Source organism: Ciconia boyciana, chromosome 1, assembly GCF_034638445.1.
Source record: "Ciconia boyciana chromosome 1, ASM3463844v1, whole genome shotgun sequence".
Taxonomy (NCBI): domain Eukaryota; kingdom Metazoa; phylum Chordata; class Aves; order Ciconiiformes; family Ciconiidae; genus Ciconia; species Ciconia boyciana.
The window spans coordinates 52,068,509-52,091,600 of record NC_132934.1 but is presented as its reverse complement, the minus strand read 5'-3'; the positions used below and the strand labels follow the sequence as shown (position 1 = coordinate 52,091,600).

General features: G+C 45.8%; 1 long non-coding RNA gene across 2 annotated transcripts; it reads right to left on the bottom strand.

Annotated features, from left to right (window-relative positions):
* Positions 1 to 1,205: 1,205 nt before the first annotated feature.
* LOC140661649 (uncharacterized) lies at positions 1,206 to 14,278 on the bottom strand. 2 transcript variants are annotated; one of them, XR_012045837.1, is made up of 4 exons: positions 13,446 to 14,278; positions 5,063 to 5,231; positions 3,448 to 3,640; positions 1,206 to 1,931 (listed from the first exon to the last, which is right to left on the bottom strand). It is a non-coding gene; the product is annotated as an uncharacterized lncRNA (long non-coding RNA). The 2 variants fall into 2 exon arrangements; XR_012045833.1 differs by lacking the exon at positions 1,206 to 1,931 and having other exon boundaries at positions 2,865 to 3,640.
* Positions 14,279 to 23,092: the final 8,814 nt, after the last annotated feature.

Genomic DNA, 23,092 nt, shown 5'->3' with positions numbered 1-23,092 from the left:
CAGCGTAAAGTCCCAACCAGACAGTTTTATCAGGGTCTACATTTCTGATCCCATGTGGAATAAACATTTAGTGAATGGAAGAAGCCATTAATTTAGTTACATGATTTCATCAAAGACTGTTAATGGAGTTGAGGGTTGCACTGAGAAAGCCTGGAGGTTTTAGCACAACAAATGGACAAAACCAAGCTTTTATTAAAAAAAAAAAAATCAAATCCCCCAAGTTAGCTCAAACCACAGTCAATTCTTCCCAAAGACTGCCGTAAGTGGGGACAGGACTTAGTTCTGTGGCTGATGTTTTTGAGGACAAAATGGTCTACCAAAGAAAGGGGAAGGTCCAGTTTTAACTGGCACAGCACTCCAAACTGCCCATTTGGCTTCCACAGAGAATTTGGGAAGTTTTCCTTTTCAGGTGTTATGTGCCTAATTAAAATGGAAGAATTAATACTGTCTGGATATATACTCAAAGGCAACTCCTGTATCTGAACTGGCCAGTGGAGAAAGTGTTGGTAATAGCAGAAGTTCATGCTATGCCCCAAAAGACTAAAATGTGGTAGCTGTGATGCACTCTGTCATTATAGGCGTGGGGTCGGGGACCGGTCTTACCCCTACTACTGGTCCAGCAAGTGGCCTTCAGCAAGTTGTGAAACTCCCGTTTGCAAAGCAGGGACATTTTTTATTGTTCTGACCATCATCACGTTATTTTATTGATGTTATGAGGGCACCTAGAAGACTTATGCAGGATTGAGGCTCTGCCATATGGGGCACCCGACAAACATGAAGAGGGTACCCTGCAGAGATATCAAACGATGGGTGGGGAAAAGGAAGCATCATTGAAAAGGTGGAGAGTGGAGGTAAGAAAGATAACGTTTAATACTCTACCTGCCGTTCAGGAAGTGAAAAAGGCATTGGCAGGATATATTCATTTTTGTTGCAAAGCTGTGACTGTCTAAAGCGCAAACGCATACATATATTTTTCCCTTCTTGGTGGCTGACCACAAGAGGGAAGACGAAATGTCTCCCTTTCCAAATGCATGCAAATGGCTCTGAGATATGGATAGATATGGGATTGTCAACTCCAATTAGTTGGTGAAATGACCTACTGTACTTCTCTTCTATAGGTATTACAAAAGCCGTTCCGCCCATGAATTAGGCGTCGGTGAGAAGCTGAATTTAAGCCCACTATTGTATGGGAATGTCCACTCCGCTTTGCCACACTAAAGACATTCAGGCAGGCAGAACACCCTCCGCCGACTCATTAGGGCATACATTAGAGGCAAACTCGCTGCGCTCGCCATGAACCCACAGCGCTCTCTTGAATGGTAGCCCTTGGTGGACGCTTGCAGGGCAGGCCAGTTCCCACAGCACCCCGCTGATCCCCTGTGAACAGATTCGCAGCTCCCCGCTGGCTGCAGAAATGGATTGCTTGCCCCATCCTCACCCGCCACTGACAGCCCTCATAATAATAACCTGCCCGGGAGGCGAGGGACGGGGACGGGTTTCTGACAACTCATTAGCCTGAGATATGGTCGGTTCCTGCCAGGGATCGCCACCACTGCTGCAGAGGGAACGGGACGATGCTGGGCAATGCCAGTCGGACCCTTTCAGGGCCATCGTTTCCCAAAAAAGTTAATTTTGTCCTCAGAAAGGAGTGCCTGCGGAGGGTGGCTCCGTGAAGAATCCCGAGGGGGGAAAAAACAGAAAAATTGGCAGCGCACAAGTGCTGAGGAAAAAAATGAGGCCAGCAGGGGGTCGTATGATACTACAATGAAACCACAGCTGCTCAGAGGGATGGGAGGCTGCCCTGGGCTTAGGCACGCACGCACACATCCTCCGCGCTCCAGGCAGCAGTTCAGTTCTGAGGTCCTGGGTCTGATTTCTGCAGTGCTGTCCCTCCTTTGGCTTCACCAGGATGTCATGGTCAAGGTATCAGTCTGGTAAAAGAAATCAAGAAAAGAACCAGGAAGACTCTATTAAATATTGCTTTTCACTGGTCTCTGCAGTTTGTCTTTTAAAATCCAGGTGCACTGAACTACCCTGTGATTTTTTGGCCCAGTCGAGAACTACGCGTGAGATCCTGCCCGCTCCCCTGTGTTGCTGGAGCGGTAGACGGCACTTCTGAGTCTGGCAGAAATGCTCTTGGGGTGAAACTGGTCTATGAAAACCACCAACTAGCAGTTCCTCAGGCTGGTTCAGCAGGAGGGGATGTGGAGAGCTGTCCATGAAGAGCCATTTTTTTCTGGCTGTCATGGAATATTGTTACCTTACCTCCAGCTTAGAGGGTGATGCTTGCAAAGGAGAGATCTCCACTCAAAGCACCCATCAAGAGCAACGTGGAGTAGATTGGTCACTACAGGCAAGAGATGCCCTTGCTTCTAATGGGATGGAAGCAAGACATGGGGAATCTTGTAGGAGGTCACATATTTTGCCTTTGCTTACGTATGTCTTGTGTGATATCGGAGGCAATTTTCTATGCAAACTGAAATCCTGGACTGCATGTCCTCTAACTGATGTTTTCAAGTTTAATCATTAGACTCAGAAAGAGCAAAACAGTTGATTTATAAGGTCTTTGTCTGGCCGCATACTGGTAGATAATGAAAATTTAATGAGTTTTCTACAAATTTTAGTGCAGAAACAAGAAACAGCTTCACTAAGAGAAGTCATTTTCAGCACTACTGCGGAGAAATGCCATCTACCAGGAATAGTCCCACTTAGTCATGGAAGTAACAACATGTAGTAAATCATATTGAAGGCCAATTAAAGGTTTTTAACAACTTTATTAATGAACTGAAAAGGGAGGAGCATGTCAATGACATTAGTAGAAAATGTTAAATCTGGATGTGCTGCAGGCAGAAAAATTGCTCAAAGACAAATGTGGAGATTAAAATGATCAGGCAGACTTGAGATGAAGTCATTCAGTTTCAGGAACTATAACTGTTGAAAAGGAAGCCAAATATTTAGATCTAGGCTTTACATTGCTCCTCACAACGCATTGCCGTCTGTCCAGAGAGCCAGAGGAACTGATCTCTTGTAAAAATAGAGGCCCAGCAGATGTACATCAAGGTGACATCACCTGCTGGCAAGTGACAGCTGGTACTGTCCCGCTGGCCTAAAACATAGCTATTGATGGAAAAAGGTGAAAAGAGAGAAAAACAAACTAAATTAATCCAAATGAAGAGGCTGGCTGACATGGGCTAAGGCTGTGGTGAGATACTGCTAAGTAAACAAGGCACACGTTGTTCCCAAACTGTCTTGAGAAAGACGTGGAAAAAAACCCCTAGATGCAGTCCTTCATGGGAGACTCAAACAGGAGAGCAAAGAAACGGCTGTGGATGTGGATGTGTGCTTTGTCAAAGGCAAAGAAAGTCAGAGTCTGCTGTTGGGATAAACCACAGAAGCATCTTGTCTTTCCCACCAGGAAGGCTCAGTTGCTAGAGGGAGAAACTCTACCTTTGCGAGGAAGGAATTACGATCAGCGGTGTAGGCAGGAGTGCAGCTGGGGTTTTGTACACAGTAAACTGGTCTTGGGAGGGAGGCAGCCACGTACAGCTGAGAGGCTTTCCTCTGGAAACTTTCCTCCAGGGGATTCACCAATGACACCAGTGTCCAGGTTTCTGGAGCAGATTCATGTTCCTGAATTGCCCTTAAGCACACAGTAAAAAGCAGAGAACAAGCTTTATTATCTATTTCCAAGGAACTCTGGCTTACCAAACTAATCTCAAAGAAGCTTTCTTCAAGTACTAAAAACTTGCTCATGCAGAAAAAAAAAATAGCGTGACTGTGAAAACGCACATTCTGGTGGATTTATTTGTCTTAAAGTGTTTTGTAAATAATGATCTTCTTGGGTGTGGAAATTTCTTCTAGGGTGGAAAATACTGATCTTCCTGGAGATGCCTGTGTATTTCTTAATTGCCTTCCAATGTGAAAGTGGTTGCACTCTTGCTAAAGGCTGTTGTTTGAAGTGGTTGCTGCACTTGCACATGGATGGACTCCGGCTGATGGTGCCGCATCTTCCAACAGTACAGCTGTAACAAGAACAAGGGTGCTTTGCTTCCAAGTTCATCCTCAGCACTGATTTTGAAATGGGCTCAAAAAGACTAAGGAAAAAGGAAATACAAAACTTGACTGGGCCAAAAGAGACATAGTCCAAAGGAGCAAAGATTTCAGCGTTGCAGCTCAGAGCCGCTAACAGAGCTGCGTTGGTTGCAGCCCCCCAGTGACACACACATCTTAAAATCTCAAATAAAAGATCTGCACCAATATTCTCCTCACTGTGATCCAGACCACAGATTCGCAAGTGAGGTGGAGTCCAACGTTTGAAGCCGAAAGTGCCTAGTGAAATAAATGCAGGAGTCTGGAGGGAAGCGAGTCAGCAGGACTCCACAGAGGAGGAGGATCCTTTAGAGGAGACTGATGCTAAGGGCCACCACCTCTGTGAAGGCAACAAACAGCAGCTCATCTGATATTCCTCAGGGCAAAGGAGGGAGCTGATCTTACTTTTCCTAGTGCGTGAACAGCTCCAGTTTCTGGGTGTGTGTTCATATGGAAGTATATAAGACAAGGAAAAAATCGTTTCAGGAGATGAGTCTTCCCACTTTATGACATAGAGGCTATATATAAAATGTATTTTAATAATGTTTGGAAAGCCTTCACAGCTAGCCATTTTGATATGTTCCACTGAAACTACTTTTCAGTGGGAAAACACACATGTAAAGAAAAAAAGAGGATGTTTTTCAAACGCTCCAGGAGATGTTTTTGGCTTTTGTATACTTCCTTCCAAGCCCATTAAACACTCTTTCCCAAAGTCAAAGCACTTCTTTCACTGCAGCAGGCTGAATGAGTCCAGAAAAGCAGCGAGCCCTAAGTTCTCGGTGCCATTTCTGACCTCTTTTATAATATTTTAGATACCTCAGATATTTCTCCGCCAAGCTCTCTGAAGGCAAGAACTGTTAAATCACATCTGTAAACCGAAGCATGGAGAATTCTTTACATGTGTAAAATTCCTTCTTATTACATATAGAGAAATAGTTTACAGACCGCTCTAAGTACAAGGCAAATAACTTACCAGAACAATAGGAATAGTATATACAAGCCCCTTAGCCTTGATGATCTTGTTTGGCAACAAATGTCTGAATGCCTTGACTGGATTACTTGAAAGTAACTAAATTAAATGCTGTCTTTTGTTCATCAGCTGGGAGGTTTCTTCTAAGCACTCTACTGCAGTCCCGAAACATCTGCAAATAAATGAGAAAAAGAAAAGAAGGCAAAATAGCACATAAAGGGGATTTAACTCTCTCTTAAACAGAAATGCAAATGAAGCGATTCTGGCTAGCTTGGGAGATCCCTGCTCTGGGAGATCGATGCTGGAGACTGGACAGGAATGATATGAACATACATTTCTATGAGCATCCATGTCACCCAGAGCTGCAAAACTGAGAGGCATCCATGATGTTATTCAGAAGACATGATAAATTATCATTGAGTACTTACATAGGGAAATGTCAAGATATCAGATCAGAATCTGGATTCTTGTGTGCTAGGCTGATTTACACATATGAAGACACTCTCTTGGAAGGCTACTCCCCTTCTGAAAGCTTGAATTTCTCTCATTAAACTATACTTGAGATATATGGAACATACTAAGCTGTGTACATCCATAGGTGCATGGGTTTGAGTGCTGTCTGACATATTTTCAGACCTATCAAGCTCCACGCATTCTTTGTGCACTCCTGCTGAGTCGGCAAATCCCTGGATAAATGCAACACACCACTGAGTGGAAGGCTCCCGTATTTTATTTCCTCTGGTGCTCCCTGCATCATGTCTGTACCTCGGTCAGAGGCAGTGCCGCTCCGAGCCCTGTGGTTGCGTGGTTCATGATCTCTGAGGTCCAGCAATAGAAGATCTGGATCCAGGGAACAGCCAGAGCGCTGTGTCGCAGACGTGGGGTAAACCTCACAAGGGTTTTTTTCTTCCTGGACACTTCCTTTGTTTTCCACCTGGAAGTTTTGCTCAGGTGGATTTTACCAGCTCCCATACAGGGTTTCCTTGACCTCCTTCTCAGCAGAGCGGTTGGACCATGCTGCACCTTCCCAGGCTGCTCCGTAGCACTGGCTGCTCCAGTCTCTGCAAAAGTGCAACGCCATCCCACGGCCCCGTATTTCTGAAGGGGATGGCCAGGCCCATGCTCAGTGGGGGCTGTCGGCAGTCTCCCTCCCCGCTGCAGCTGAGTGCCACTGCCCTCCCAGGCACGTCATCCCACCTGCAAGTGCTGACGCCCAGCGCGGGACCCCAGGCACACCATGTTCTTACATGCTCAGAGATAGATGTTGAAAGGTGTGTTTTTTAAGAGTTACTAGCCATTTTTGTATGAAGCATCTGCTCTACTGTGTGTTTTCTTGCTGTCTCTTATTCCCTCAAACAAGGAAGAAGCCAAGGTTTTGCAAGCCAAGTCTAATCCCGTTTATGTGATGCTTTTAACTCCTGTATTACTAGTTCAAAGCACGTGTCCAAATTTAGAAGCAAGACTAATACAACCTCAGGCTTAGCACTTATCAGATCTCACTAATTAAGCATGTTCAGGCCTGGTCAGTACTGGATGGAAAGTTGTCAAAAAATTATCTGCCTTAGCTAGGAGTGGTCTCAGAGACTGTAGGTGATGCACTTCTCTCAGTAATCAACTACTGGCCCGGCCACGCTTAGCTTGTCGGTTTTGAACGTCTGGAGCAGACTTTGGTTTAATTACATGCATAGTACTTCACACTCATTTTTCCATGTGGAGAGGGAAAACCAGCCTGATTTTGAAGACCAGGGCAGGGCGACTTGGCATTTAAATCCCCAAATTCCTATCCAGAGGACAGAGAAGGACTTTGATGCTGTAGAACATGTGCTGGCCATCTGCACAGTGCCACCTCCTAGTACCATCCCCTGAATACATAATGAAAATGCTGATGGTTCAGGCTGGGCTGGTGCAGATGCTCATTTATCATCAGTAAAATACTGAAATATTTGTTGCTAGAGGAATGATGTCGATTGAGGTGTCAAGCTCCAAAGAGGAGAATGATTTTCTTTTTTCCTGTGCTCTTTGTCCTGCTTATCCATCTGACCCCTACTCTCATCTGGCCATGCTGCTGTTACACACTTCTCACGTTTGAGTGAAACTCAGCCTCTGCTTAAACGACTAGCATGACACCCATGCATGACCTGTATAGGACTTCAGTATGAACCAGATTTATCGCTTCACACCAGATAGCTGAGTCTAGCCCTAAAGAAGGTTTTGCAAACAGCCTAGCGATGGCCATTACAACACAAGTGGTTGTAATAAACCACTTTACGTAGAAGACACTATTTTGCCAATGACAAATGCTTTACAATTGGAGAAAGGTTAGGGTTACATAGCTATGTAACATAGCACAGCTTTGCTCATGCTTTCCATCATTTACTGGGACTTCTAGGACATCTGATTGAACAAGATCGTGTGCTAGCGGTGGAATGTAATGACAGATCCACCTGCTATGCAGTAGTCCAATATTAATCCGTAATTTCCCTTTCTACTTCTCCCCAGTAAGAAAGTACTCATCCAAAACCTGAGTGCCTTCACAATTGTCAATGACCACTTAACAATTAACAGTTTAAATGCCCAACCTTTCTCAGGGATCATACCTCTGAGAGCAAAGGGCCATTTCAGTGTCTAAGGTAGAGTACTTCCATAGCCCTGGTGGGAAAGCAAGAAAAGGAAGGAGGTCTTAGTGGTATTGGGAGTTTGCCACTGCAGTTGTAAATTAGCTTTGCTATTTCCCTGGCATACCAGGATTTCAGCAATAACCCCTTACAAAGCATGTATGGAAACGTCTTGACTGCTGCAGGGGAAGAAAATCTTGGCTGGGGCAGGTACCATCCACCTTCAGTCTTTCCGAACAGAGACATCATCATGTTTCTGGTAAGGTATCAAACTGTCACCCTTAAAGAGGGTTGGGCTTGGGGGTAACTTTTCTGGTGTGGATTTCTCCTTCTCCTCTGCTCCGGGCATGCACCTTTCGGTAGAAACTGCTTAATCTGACAAGCCTTGCTCTGAATCCTTGCTGCCCTGGGGAAGCAGGAGCTCGTCACTGTGGGATGCCACCAGCACCATGGGATGCCCCGAGCACCGTGGGATGCCCCAGCACCTTTTCACCCCGCAGGAGGGAGGTACGTGTGTGGGAGGGCTCCCGCACCCTGGTGCCCGCTCCATCCCCTCACCCCTCAGGTGGACTTCCCCAGCCTCTCAGCCCACCACACATGCCGTCTCCTTTTGTAGACCTGTCAGTCAGGATAACGTCCTTGACCAGGGAAATCACAGCCACTTTTCAGCTGGAAACAATGCTCGAGCCACAACACGGCATTGTGCTCAAAGTGGATTACACAAGCAGAGCTTTCTGCTTGGCATGATATTATTATATCAATAAGACTTTTCTTTCTCCCGGAAAACGTAAGCTCTGTCATCTTTTAACAAAGAAACCCAATGTCAACCTGCTGCCAGCCAGCACTTTTAGCAAAACACTGCTGCTTTTCTTGGAAAGCGCTAACAACTATGGCTTGTTCGTGACAAAAGCGTCAGAGGCTCCAGCGGGGAGAGCGGGGAGAACTTCATCAGTGGTCTGGATTCCTCTTTCCAAATCCAGTGGTGAGCAAACCAAAATAAGGGTTCATGGGCGCAAAACCCTGCCCTGATGCAAACCCCTGTCTTGATGCAAACCCCTGCCCTGATGCAAAACCCTGCCTTGATGCAAAGCCCCTGCATGTCAGCGGAAAGCCCCCAGCCAGCGGGTGCATGCAGCGGAGGCAGTCCACGGACGGTGGGGTTCATATCCCTGCAGCATCAGCGAGGTCCACGTCTGGTGCTGGTGGTGAGGCAGGAGGAGGAGGCCAGCAGCTTTATCAGCAGAAAAATAGCACTTGCCAAGAAATATCTTTTGCTATTTCAGGGCTGTGTTTCTTGCTGCTCCTGAATGCTGTGGAGACCTTCGCTGCTGGCTGATGGGGGATCAGCAGCAGCCAAAATGTCCCCACAGGTCAGTTTATTCCTCTCAGTCCTTGGGTTTGTTACATTCACAACTTCTAGATGCATTTTTCCCCCCTGAAAAATGTCGCACCGCCATTGCCTTGCACCCTCTGTTATCTCTGGCTCAGTCTGGGCTATTTATTTCTCATGACATAATTCCAGTCAAGTTTCAGAGCGCTTGATTCCTGTAAAGCGGCATGAAAAGGCTGTCGCTGCTGTGCCTACTGATTGTGGATTAAAACAAACATGATTCCATCTGGCTACATCAATCTGTCATGTTTGCCCATCTGCGGTTTTGCCTGCCAGTTAAATTCATTTATCATTAGAATAAATCCCTCTCAAAAAAAGGGAAAGGGAAAGTGAGGCCATTTGTTGGGCTGTGTTTAGTTTAATTTGAGATGCCTGCCTGAATCTACCCGAGGAAATTTGTGAGCAGCATTCCCAGCCCATGCTGGGAAATGTGCCTGTCTTCACAGATACTGGATGTAGCTGCTTGCACAGGAGGGCTGGAAGACAAGCCAGATACGTGCCCAGGTATTGCAGGAAGATTGCCTGAGGGACGGTCTGGTCATATTTGTCTTTGTGCACGTCAAGAGAAACCCTATTGAAATCAGTGCAGGACATTGATATAAATCTAGCATATGCCTCATCAGGAGGCAGCGTGTTAAAAAATGCTAAGTCACCCTAGGTCCCATTTTCAAAAGTGACCCAGTAGAAGGGGCCAAGATTTACTGGTGCCGATCAGCATCTGTAAATACATACATTCACAGTATAGAATCTATGCTCTTTAGCATAGATTTTTCCTGTCCTTCTCTATTGTTCATCTGGGGTTGTATTTCCAGAGAATAATCCTCTTCCCAGTTCGAAATGATCTAATCCTAAATCTTGCAGTCCCTGCTGGCCTGGCTCTCTCCATCTCCTTCACCAACTTTAGTCTTCTCTGCACTGCTCCTTGTACGAGGTGAGGCCACTGACATTTCCTAACTTGATGCTCAGTTGCCGTCTTCTGTGTGGTACCTACTCTCCTCAGTCAGTGTTTGTGAAGCTGCTTGTGCACCTTCCCTTCCAGATATGAAGGGGCTTGGAGCCTTCACACAAGCCAGAAGTCCTGGTTGCCTTGAGATGGAGCATGTGCGTGATGCAGCTGAACACCGGTGCTCCTGTGGGTCCCCGTCCTGCAGCAGTGCTTGTAGCATCCCCAGGCACCCACCACCTTCCAGACATGAAGAGGTGACCCAGCACTGGGCCAGAGATGCTGGATATACACTGGAATAAACTGCTGAGCCTCTGAACATGAACAAGCCAGTCAGCTGTAGTTCATTACCGCCTTAGTCACTACTTTGCAAATATTTGGACTTCTGCCAGAATTCATCAACATATTTCTGGATTCCAGGAGTGTCAAGAATTCATACCAGCTGTTCATTAGTCACTGCTCACCACTCAACTTGCTCATGCTAGGAAACGTCGATGTCTGCTTAGGGAATCAGAAACCGCACTGGCTCACCCACCAGGCACACCGGTCACCAAGGTTCATTAGTGGAACATGGTAGCCAACATTTTGTAGGACACCCATAGCTGGAAAATTATTTGCCCAGATAGTCAGCTAATGTTTAAAAAAAAACCAAATGCTTCAGACTCATTTCCCAAAACAATACACTCTCTGCTGCGTGACTGCCCTGAGTGGCTTTGGCCAGGGGATCTGCAGAAGGCCAGTATTAGGCTCCTGCCTGTCACTTAATTGCTGCTCAAAGCCTTTCTGAGTGGTGACATGGCATTTCAGGGTTACTTCAGGGCCTAAAGTCCACATTGAACAAGGCTCTGGAGCAGCGCCCCAGAATCAGCTCCTGCTTCATTGCACTGCTGCATCTGGCTCTGTCTCATGAGGTGACCTGACAGCCTCACCCAAGTTCAGTTGTCCCTCCTTGAAGATGAGGCTCACACGCTGAGGTGGCTCTGAGCAGGAGCCAGCTGCTTCTCAGCGAGGACTCCCACTTGATCAGACCAGCCTTAAAGCTTACCATCACCCAGTGATGGGGCCAGTGCTCTTTGAAAGGAGACGGGAGAAGAGGTGAAACAGCGCGATCAAAACAGGGTTCTTGGTTCACTGCAGAAGTACATCAAAGTTCCCAGTATGGGACTCGACGTGCAAGCCTTGCACAGACATATTCCCCAAAGACTTGCACACTCCTGTCAGGCTTTTCTTGAAACTGGAGAGGCTGCAGCAGCTGCTCCTTTCATGTTTTGATCCAAAACAAGTAAATGGCCACCTCCCAGCAACTCTGCTGCGTGCAGCTTACCCAAAGCTGCTGCCTGCCTTGAGTCACTGCGGAGTGGTAACATCAGCTGGGGTACAGCCTCTCCCATCAGCTGGTCCTGGACGGGTTCCCTCCTCAAAGATAGCCCTTCGCTGGCTTTGTTTAGTGCCAGCATCTCCTTTCTCCTGTTTCACATGCTCCTTCAGTGTTATGGACCAAAGTGCATGGCCCTGGCTTACCACTGAGCACTGCCCAGGGGAATAAACTTTTGCAAATGGGCATGTGGTCCAGCTCAGCTTCCTTACCTTTGCTCTGGGCATCCTTGTGCCGGAGGGATGGCACCTTCTGCCCTGGGCCGCCCGAGGATATACAAGAGGGAGGGTGACTTCTAGGAGATCTCTTTATGTTAGGAGAATCTGCTCCAATGGGCAGCATTACCTGGTTCTGGTATTTTGTGTTGGATGTTTATAGATGTTGGTCATTCACAGGAGGTGGGTTTGGCTCTGGGCCAAATGTCCCCAGCGTCTAGAAGGCTTTTCCGTAAGCTCACTCATGCCCATCTTTGCTAAAAGATCTCAAGTGGGAAATTACTGAGGAGAAACTAAATGGTAAATGTGGAGTCCAGTGCACTAAATATTTGTGCAGATGAAAGGAAACTGCCTCTATTATAGGGAGATAAAGAAGATACAAACATAGAATTTACCTAAATGGTTGATTTTCTCCAGTCAGTCAAAAAGAAAGCTTTAATTTCCCTAAAAAGGGCAAAAGAAAGAAAAAAGCACGGCCCAAGGGAAGGGAGGAAAGAAAGACATTAAAAACATAAGACAGTATTTCCCATTATGAAAGGGGCTTTTTGGAGACATAATGCTCAGGACTACATTATTACAAGATTTCTTGTGATTTATGACAAATCTTATAGCTGACAGAAAATACTTGACATAATTCAGTTAATATTACAAAAGGTCTTTGGAACAAGCTAGCACACGCTTTAAACTTTTAACTTAAGATAAATTAAAATTCTTACACCAGGAGCCCGTAAAGACAGCGCATGTCCCAGCAACATTATGAATGTTACGGTTGTTATGTGGACCTATGCAAACCGGTTGCTGGGTTTTGAGGATTGTGCTTTAATCGTCTTTTTTAGAATAATCTTGAAAATTAACTAGGGAAAAGAAACCCAAACTGTGTTTCGTATTCATTTTTGCTTTCAAAAATACAAGCAATCATCACTGCTTACTGAACACTAAAATCTGCTGTCAGGCAGTTCAGCGTCAATCCCACCGGACATTGCTTTTCATAAAATACAGAGCTTCTGTGCGTAGGAGGTCACAGACAAACCCACATAATTACTCACTGAAAAAAACATTGTCCCAGGATAGAAAATATAAATCACTGCACTGAAGATGAAGACTGGGGACTAACCCTTCACAACTGCAATCTAATGAGTCACTGTTGACTTTTCTCCAGGGTCTGTTTCGAACCTGTGCTCTTGGTTTTGCCTCTTCCTTCCTTTGCAGGCTGGGATAATTTGATTACTTTCATTGTGTCTGCATTCTTGTTCATAAAATGTATAAAAAATAATGTGTTCCACGTCTCCTTGCCTTTCAAAGAATGGTGAAGTTTGCTCAGATTTAGTGATGTATTGCTGCAGCAAGAGGGAACATGCTGTATGTTAAATAAAGCAGCAGATCAAAATGAGTATTACTTGCTGTTGGAACACTTTAGAACAGAATTTTTAGTGAAATGGCTTAAAAACCATGGTTTCAGACAAGTATAAAACTTTTTTTATTTAAGCCATTATAGAAAAAAGGAAGTGACTTGCATTTTTGCTTCTTCCTTTTCTCTGGCCTTTCTACACTAGAAAGGAGAAATAAAGCCTACAGGGTAAGGGAGATGATACTTCAGTTTAGATCAGCAAACGTGAAGACAATATTGCTTTATACATTGGAGGATGGGAAGAGAAAGAAACATGACCGCTTTAATTCCCTTTAAACCATATCAAACCCCAAAACTTGTTCTGCTTCCATCCAACCTGGAAAGGGAATTCATGGCTTGAAATGTATTTAGAAATTAGAAATTATTTTCTTATTAAAATCAGAGACATTTCAAATGCATCAACCTGTTTTTATCGAACGAAAAATCCTTTTTCATCTGACCTCATTAGACACTAGTGCTGACATGGCAGTCCTCTGCTAGATGCACGTATTGAGCTGGTGGCTTCATGCTTTTTTCCATTCTCCCTTTTATCTCCTTCTTCTCTCCTTTGTTCTTCAGCAGGTTTCTGAACAGCAGCTTGTTTTTCTTGGCTGCCTCTCAGGAACGTCAGTCAACATTGGATCACTGGATCTCATCTTCTTTGATTTTAAACCTATTTTAAACCCATTAAAAATCTAAGCCACTTGTCCTGTGGTGTTCCCACTCCTGCCTGGTTTCCAGAAGCTCAGACATTTTTAGGCAAGGGCAGTAAGATGCCAAAATACCTCCCAGTTTGTGGTCTGAGGTTTGTCCTGGCTGTCCCCTCCCTTGCAGGGTGCAGTGCTACGAGTGCTGCGGTTACACAAGGCTGCTGGAGCCCGTGGCTGGAGATCGGCATGAAAAAGGGACCTGGGGGCACCCCATGTCCCTGCCAGGGTTGTTAGAAACCCCCTCCCCAAAGCAGCAGGGGGGCATCGGGGACGGATGGGGTTCAGAGCTGTTGTTTTAGTCTGTAGACTCTGGTAGGCATTTCTGTGCCAGGTACCTACAGGGGGGTTAGGATATCACTGGCCTAGAGGAGCAGCAGGAACTCATTCCCACCACCCGGATCTGCAGTGGTCCATGTGGGACATGGGGAGAATTTTGTTACCCCCTTGCACTTGGGAAATCCTCCCCTTGCCGATGGCGAGGTAAAGCCCTGGCCTCCAGCCTGGCTGCCAGACTGTTTCCCTGCTGAACTTCTGACAGCTTGCGTCCACAGCTCTGCCCAAGTCTCACAGTCACTCCAGCTGTTAGAAATGTCCAATTTTATCCTTTATGACATGTGAATAAGTTGTTTCTTATCGGCTCATATCTCTCCAGATGTTTGGGGATCTCATCTGTCAGGAATGTATTTAGAATTTTGTCTGATGCCAAAATCGCAAAGCTATAAAAAATATTCCCAGCCTTACTATCTCCTGGATCATTCTGAATTTTCCTCTTAAGCATTGCTTATCTCTCTTCATGCTTTTCCGGTGCTTTCTGTTTTTAAACTGAGGAAGAACATTATCTCAGTCATAATTCAGTCATTCAGTGTCCCATCCCTGAGAATGGCCGAGACCTGGTGAAGAGCCAAGTAAGCCCAGAATGGAAAACTATGAAATTATTTGACCATAGTTAGAGATATTCCCCAGAGTTTTGTGTCTGCTCTGTGTCTTAAAAAGGTTTTTGATCCTGCCTATTGCTACAGACTGTTCATTCATATGCAGCTATGTATGTGTTTATTTGCTCCCCTTAAAAATCCTAGCTCTGCAGATCAGCACATTCTGTTATATGGTCTGTGAAGATACAGAAACTGGAAATGGAAAAAGGAGTCTCTCATCTGTCTCACTCTCTCAGTGCTGTGATATTCCTATATTATCCATTATTATGTTTTTTAATGGAGCTGGAAATTCCCTAAACTTCTTTTGTTTCTTCTTTCATTTCATTTTTCCTGGCATTCACTTATGATTTTCTTTTGCTCAGCTGCACTGCACTCTGTCCTGCCTTGAACAACCATACCATGACTCATATACCGTCAGTATGCTGTCAGTATTTCTCTCCAGTTGTTGTTCAGCCAGATCACGCTTAGTTCTCTGTCCGTCTAGCAGAGGTCTATCCTCCCCCTTTAATTCCTCCTGCTCTTATACGAATCCCTTCAGCACGTCAGCATCTTTCCAACAGTGCTTCCCAAGGCTGTGAACAGCCCTCTAGGTCCTGTCTAAGGAGTTTTTCTGTTACAGAAAAGGTCTTAGGGCATAAGGAACATTAATTCATTGCCTGTGTTGTTGGTGGGCAATGAGCCCAATCCCCCTGGCATCATAAAATTCAAGCCTTTAAGTCCTTTAGGACTAGGGTTGAAGGGCTTAGCGGTGCTTCAGTGTGTAGGAATGCAATTTCCACTGGGACTGGGGCCACAAATAGACAGAAGTGTTGCAAATCTGAGCGTCCTGTCATCTGCTTTTTAGGCATCTTGCCACCTTCTTGTCCGTATTGCCCTGAGTGAGCTGCCTGTGTTCCCTGTAAGGGGATGGAGAGTGCTCGGTGTCCAGGAATGGGACTACAGGGGTCAGGGCATTAGAGATCCAGAACATGAGCAGGTAATTCATCATGCTAGACAGATCAGTAGATCACAGCAGCATCTACCCTACCCACGTCCAAGGGTTTTTCTTTGGACTCTAATGTCCCTATCATGCATGTGGCTTGCTTACAGCTGCCCGAAGGACCGGTCGTTTGTGTGAACCCGTACGTGCCCCTGGGTGCTGGAGTGCTGCTGATGCTCACCTGGAGCAGAGCCTCCGGTTTAGTAGCCTTCGAAGGAAATCTCGTTCTCATGTGCCAGAACCACTCTGCAAATCCAACCAGTGAGCAATAAGTGGAAATTATCAGGGAATTTGTTTACAAACTGCACTACTACTCCTGCAGTGCCGAGACTACTCCCGTGTTTGCCTTTCAGCAATTTTATGGGCATAATGGTGGAAACATGCCACTGCATTGTTGGACTTCATTGTTTTCAGATGCTAAGCACAACAGTTACTTTGTCACTGCAGTACTGTGCTTATCCTGTGAAGGAGGGGTTTCAAGGCCATCAACAGACACTTTCCAAGAGGTCTAGACTCATTTTATAAAGACAGAAAGCACAAAGAGTGATTGTCTCACATTTTTTAGTTCTGCAGATCACTTGGCTTTTGAACTCATGCTTTATAGCACAAAGTCAGGAATGTTATAATGACCCAGAAAAGTACGGTCTGTCATGCTTGAGAATTTCCTTTCTTATTTGATTGTCTATAAAAATATTCTTTAGGGGTAACTTCTTACACACAACCTTATACTAATTTGGTAAAAAAGATACCAGCAGAAGGGGAATGAGGGAAGAGAGAGAGATGGGGATGCAGAGGGCGGGTATGAATGAGAGATCAGGGATGACAAGACAGATAGCAGGTGTAGGCTACAGGGGCAGGACGGGTAGGATTGGGTTTGCGAACAGGAGGGAATTAAAGACCATGATGGCAGGAAGTAAAGGATGGATCTAGGCTGCAACATGGAAAAGCAGAGAAAGTTTGAGACTCAAGAAGAACTGATAGTAAGGAAGAAAACAAGAAGAGGAGATCAAGAAGAGACACAATAGAAATTAAAGTTCATCTATGTTTATTTTCCAGCCCAAACAGACCAATCTTTTTCTTCTTGGAGTATATGGTATGTGTATCAGCTGATCAGTTTAGGACAAAGAGGAAAAAAATCCCTGTCAAAGCTTTCATTCACTGAAAGATGCAGTTTGGAGTAGCTGAAAATATTTGTGGATTAAGCACATAGATTTGGCTATAACAAGAAATAATGATTTGGAAATGCTGGAATAAACCTTTTCATAATATCCACAGCAACTTTTATTACTCATTTGTGGTAAAGGCAAAAGTTATAGTATCAACGCTGACTGCTACTGGGGTCATCCCAGTTGAAATAGCAGTGCATCCAGGATGCAACCTTCAGGATGCAGGAGACGTTGGTTTGAGCCCTTTTTCTACCTGCAGACACTTGCACTCGTTATCTCCTACCACACTGCTCTGGGTTTTGGTGGGTGTTTTGGGGTGTGCTGCTTTTGCCTGCTTGTGCTGACACTGTGCCTCTTTGCGTATACGTTTACTTTGCACTTGGGTATATATCGTTGTAGAGATGGGCCGCTCTTCCTAGTGTGGTGCCCAAAGTACCAGGTGATAAAGCCATCCTCTCATGCACAATCTCTGTGCTGCAACAGGCTGCGAAATTTGCTAAGGAAATCTAAATGAGCAAGAAAAAACATGGAGAACAATTCAGCCTACAATAGCTGGTTGGTGAGGATGCTTCCCTGAGAAGGAGGTTTAATTCTGCCCAGGACTCAAACCAATACTTTACTGTTCATGGGTGAGGGCATCTTTCACTCCTTCAGCTGCTTTGGGAACTTGGCGTTTCAGTATGCTGAAAATGGCAAATAGCAAAATTTTCAGGGACCATAACCAGTAACAACATCTAAGGATATGAAGAAGATGCTCCAAAAATCAATGATGTTCAGATTTTCATTTCAGGAATGAGAAACTAGTATGATTAGCTCTGTTCCTTTTGTTTAATGTGAGGTTGTCCAAGAAGAAAACAACCACATTTCTGATCAGATGATGAACTGAAAAAACAGCTACCGATTCAGGCCTAGGTAGTGGTTTTGATTTTCTTGAAAATGATGCTTCCATGGCCTTGAAGTGCTACAGAAGCACCCTGACCCTCAGTGACTGCAGGGGCCCGCCACTGAGACAGCTTGGAAATCCATGAGGATTGATGGTGTAGTGTATGCCAAGAACCTTCAGCAGTTTCAGTAAATGAATGAGCTGAATCTCCCCAACCTAAGCATCAAAAGCAGTCATACCTTAAAGGGCAGCTGTGCCAGCTGACCCCAAGCAGAGATCCCACCTAAGGCTTAACAGCAAACCTGGCAGGGAACCAAGAGCAACAGCAAAAAGAGAGCAAAGCCCCCCATTTTTGGCATGTCCCAGTCTAAGCATACATAGCAACTCAGACTCCTCCTTCAAAAATACTGTGAAAATGTCCCAGTTCCCCACTGAATTAACATACCCTTGTGAGCAAGAGTGTCAGGGCTGTTTATAGGATGGTCTCATTCATACAATCTAAGTAGCGTCTGGCTGGTATCTGTCCCTTTTTGTGTGCTTTTCCCTCGCCTTCCAAGCACAGTCACAGCATCAAGTAATGCTACTTGAAGGAGGTGCCAGTTGCCCAGCCAAAGTGGTCTTCAGCCACCAGCTATCAAAATTATCTTGCAGGTTTCAGGCAGAGTTTAAAGCAATCGCTTAAAGAAGGCTTGCCTATTGAAATGTCTTTATATGAGTCCACAGGGCCTTGCTGAAAGACCTACATGAACTATTGCACCTGGCTGCATGCAGATGTGGCAGTGCCTTCTTCTCTGATGTAGGACCCAGGCAAAACGGGTGACTTCTCAGTAGTGCCCAAAGCCCATTTTCAGAAGTGACCTGGGCATTTAAGGCCTCCCAGCCCTATAGCAGCTATAGTCTCTGTTCCTCCTGTGAATTTACCAGATCACCCTGGGTCTATGCTGGATGTGAAGAGGCTGTGCAGAGTGAAGCTGCCTCAACTTCTCTTTCTTCTCTAAGAGCTCCTCCTAAACCTCTTGGGTAAAGGCACGTGGCCAGCGTGTCCTCTGGTAACAATCTGTCATTTCACTGGTATGTACTGCAAAATGTTCCTGCTGGATGTTGTGGAATCAGAGGCACACCCACCAGGGCCTGGAAATCTGCTTTGAGGAGGATGGAGATCCCCCAGAGGACTCTCTCAGAGGAGACCGGGCTTCTTTCTGGCCATGCTGATATTTCATGTCTTCACTGCTGCCTGCAGCATTCTTTAGAGGTACCAAAACTAGCTGTAAGCAAGAGCTTAAAAGAGGCTAATTTAGCTTAATTGCTCAATTTTCAACCAGAGCAAAAGTCACGAGGCCCCTGGCATCTTTAACATATGCCGGAATAAAGCAGCTGGGAATAGTGTTATTTAGGCTGGTTCCCTGGCTGTCTTCCCACTCCGTACGTGTCCTACATCCATGGACACACTGAACAACCATGGCTGTCATATTTAACTACCTATAAAAAATGATGTTTAAAACTCCCTAGTGATCCAAGCTTGAAAGCAGCCAAAGGGTGACTAGACTAAATGCAGACTCACTTGGACGAGCTACGTGAATCCGTAGCTCTGCTACGTTGTGCTGCCACGACAGTACAGACACAGCACGTTCCACATTTATGGAACTCTTCTAGTTTAAAGAGCTAAGTGGTCTTCCGTTTCCACTTACAAGAAGCTAATTCATTTGACTATGTGATATACTCCAGATAATTTGCTAGACGCATGTTAGATGTACAGAAGAAGAAATTCCCTTTTTAAGGTGTATTTTCCGCTATAAATTATGCCAGCACTCAGTGATACTCACACCCAGTAACCTGCAGCATGAAGTTCGACTGTAATAAATGCACCTAGACTAGCATGAGCTCTTTCTGGCACCGGGTCTTTCTACTGCACTCCAATGTGATGAGTCTTACTGTACACGTTTTCCTGCATATCAGTCTCATATGGGTCAAGGAATCATAAATATGAAATGGCTTTGTCCTCTGCCTATCAAGAGAGAGGAGATTATTGTCAGAGACCAGAAATAGCCATGATGTAACCCTGTGTGTACATCCAGCAGAAAGCAAAACAATGTCTAGAATGGGTGGAAGGGCTGCCAAGACCCCACAGGAAAAGCAACATCTGAGCTGAGATTTTGATACTAAGGAAAGGGATATGGGGTTAGACAGACTTCTCTAACATGCTGGAGCTCCAGATTTTAAAGACAGACTTGTGGTTTGATCAAGAGTGTCATCTCTTTACCCTGTATATTATTCACACTCTCCTTAGTATATACAAACTATCATCTCAGATGTTTAATTTTCTGGTGGGGATGCTTAAGTCCCCTCAAATGTAAAGACCATAAGAAGCACTGATGATATGACTGCATCACATGCATTATGTTTTGCAGTTTACCTGCACAAATGTTAATAATTTTGTATAAGGAGAAATAGAAGTGTAGCCAAATTCAGTCCCGATTTGTGCCATAAGAGCTCTAGCTCTTAGATAGATAGCATGATTTACCTGAGCCCAAAAAGAGGCATGACCAGCACACCAGGACTTCTCTGTGCCTATGTGCCTGCATGGGTATCCTCGTCTGTGCCCGAGAGATTCCAGTACATCTCCAGGCTGCATTTTTCTGGTTCCCAGTATGCCCACTCTACCTTGCAAATCCATAAATGCTGGCTGTAAAAGCGGCATTTTGGACCCTGAGCTAACAGAGCAAAAGATGATGTTGACCCAGCAGGACAAATTACACCTCTTCTGCATCTTCTGCCAGCACAAAAGGCATAGCCTGAGCCCACTGTCAGATCCAGTGCCTGGTGCTCCACCATATCCGTGCTGCCACATCCCCTTTCTCTTAGCAACACTATGTGACACTTTCACTCGCAAGTGGACAAAAAGACCAAGCTGCACAACAATGAATTAAGACTTTGTGTGTCTGGGGATAATGCAGGGCTTTTTCTTGAGTCTCACAGAAAGGAGCAGCATTAGCAGGAAGCCCTCTAGCAATGGGCACCTTCCACCATGCTGGGGCTCACCAGACTGCACGGGTAACAAGACTGGGACTGGTAAAAGTGACTGTGTGACCAAGCTGATGCCCCAAAGACAGATTCAAAAGCAAAGAAATCATCACACAATTCTCACTAGTAAAAAAGCAAAGCAGGCAAGGAGTGGACAAGGACAAAGGTGAAGGTTTTCCAGCTCCGCTTGACTTTCAGTGCCTGGTTTTTGAATGCCCACCAGAGACACCAAGAGGGTGCATGCAGATTGCGAGTATTCACACTGCATGTGTGAGTTTTAGGTGCCTGAAAATGGGGGCATTGCAGTGTTACTGAAAGCCCTGGTGCCAAAGTGCCACCATCAACCACCATCAAACCTTTCTGCTGTTTCTGGCATGCTGAGATCAGCAATTCATGTGCAATAACTGCTCTTACTGTCATGCCAGGGTCATGTTCAAAGGAGTAGTTTTTAGGCTGTTCTATGTTGCGTCCAGCATATGCCTGCTCCTCGCTGATACTGGGAGACATGAGTGAGGTGCACTGGTCGGGTTGACACTGTGAAAGATGGCCTGGAGGCTTCCTCTGAACCAGATTAACCTGAAATCCATGTTGTGAGCCTGCAAATACAGCCTGAGAAACAGCCAGAACGGGACACCCATAGAGCCCCACTAACCTAGCCATGCTCTGCATCTCCCAGGCAGCTGCCAGGTGCATTCCCAGAGCATCCCTCCATGAAACGGCCACTGGAAAAGACAGTGGCAGGACGCAAAGTCCACTGTGCTTATGGCTACTTAGAAGCCAGACTTTCATGCCAGCATAGGTGCAATCATTAGAAGAAAGGACCTTTGCGTGACAGGGCTGGTATCCTCCTCTGAGCAGGGGGCTGGCTCCTTTGGGTTCTTCCTGATGTCCTAGCTGCAGATCCTTTGTTTTCCAAAGAAAGGAGGGAAAATAGACCTTCTGCAACACACTTCTCTGTCAGGAGAGCTTCCCCACCAGCACATGACAGACACCATTTCTGACGTACTTTTGTGGAGTCTCTGCTACACAGAGGAGAAGGAGGAGGGCAGCCGGTCATGTCCCTGCCCTGTCTGGCCATGCTGTCGCCCTCAGGACCGTGCCTCCTTCCATCTTTGCTGCTGGTTCACCAGCACAAACTCCCCATCGCTTCTGTGTGGGGCTCTGCCCGCCTTTGGAGGATGCACCGCATGCCCTGCAGCAAGTCTGCTGGGCCCGTGCGGCAGGAGCCCTTGCATTCCTTTCTAACGGGGCTCAGGCTCAAGAGGGGACCGCTGCTCACAGTACCTCTTAGACCCAGGGAGGAGCTTTCTATTCCGACAGCTTATTCAATCATAGTGCAATCATTTAGTCAATGTTTTTCCACGTTGTCCGACAGTCATTTCTGTTTGTTTTTCAATTGAGTCCAGTGAGATCACAAAACGATAACCTACTTTCTCTAAATGCTGCCTTAATTGCTATGTTTGATAAAATGTCATTATTTAAATTGACCTGTAATGCCTGAAGGGGGTGATTTACAACCACCTAACCCTCCCCAAGTTTGCCATGGAACCACTGCCAAATGCTTCTTTGAGCATTTCTAAACTCACTTTGTCAGATTTCCATTGCTCATCCTGTTGATCAGGCAGACAGAGGCACATTTTTCCAGTCTTGCTTCCTATTAATACCATCTTTCCTCCACACGAGTAGTGATTGTAACTGAAGGCTATTCAACCTTATTTAATACAAATCTAATGTGTTCTCAAACAGTCCTGCTGGGGAGGCAGGTTCAGCAGTGAGTCACTGTCCTGGAGGAAGCCCTGACCGTCCAGTGCCTACTCCTGACTTAAGAAGTTACGTTTTAAGCCCATTTTCTGAATGAATTCTGTGTTTGCATCTGAGAGTCCCTGCAGCTGTCTCCGCTTAATTACCTTTCTGTAAGGTGCACTGCAATAGGCTTGTGCATGTGCTTCGGCACCAAATTCCCATCAATCAGGTCACCATGGAAGAGCTGGATGCCACGACAGTCCCCAGGGCGCCCAGCCTGCTCGGCAGCCCAGAGGTGAGGAGGATCACGGAAGGGTGACACTCAGGGACTGAACCAAAAGGCAAAGAGCAGATGCCAAAGTGGGTGGCATGGCCCCGCCAACATCTGTATCCCCATACACCCAAGGTCCTGCAAATGGGTCCTGCTGGCAAATGCCCCACTTGAGAAGCGGGAGCAAACGCAGCTGCCTTGCCCTCCTTTACCGCTGGAGCAGGCATGGAGGGGAGCATGGCACGGTGGTTTCTGTCTCCACACACATATTAACGCCAGCTGGCAGAGGACACCTCCCTCGGTTGCCCTGAAGCCCAGCTGTGGGGGTTTGGCTCACCTCACATCAGCGGTGAGGCAGAGCAATGCTGAGAGTCATTCCCCCATCAGGAACTGAGAAACAGGC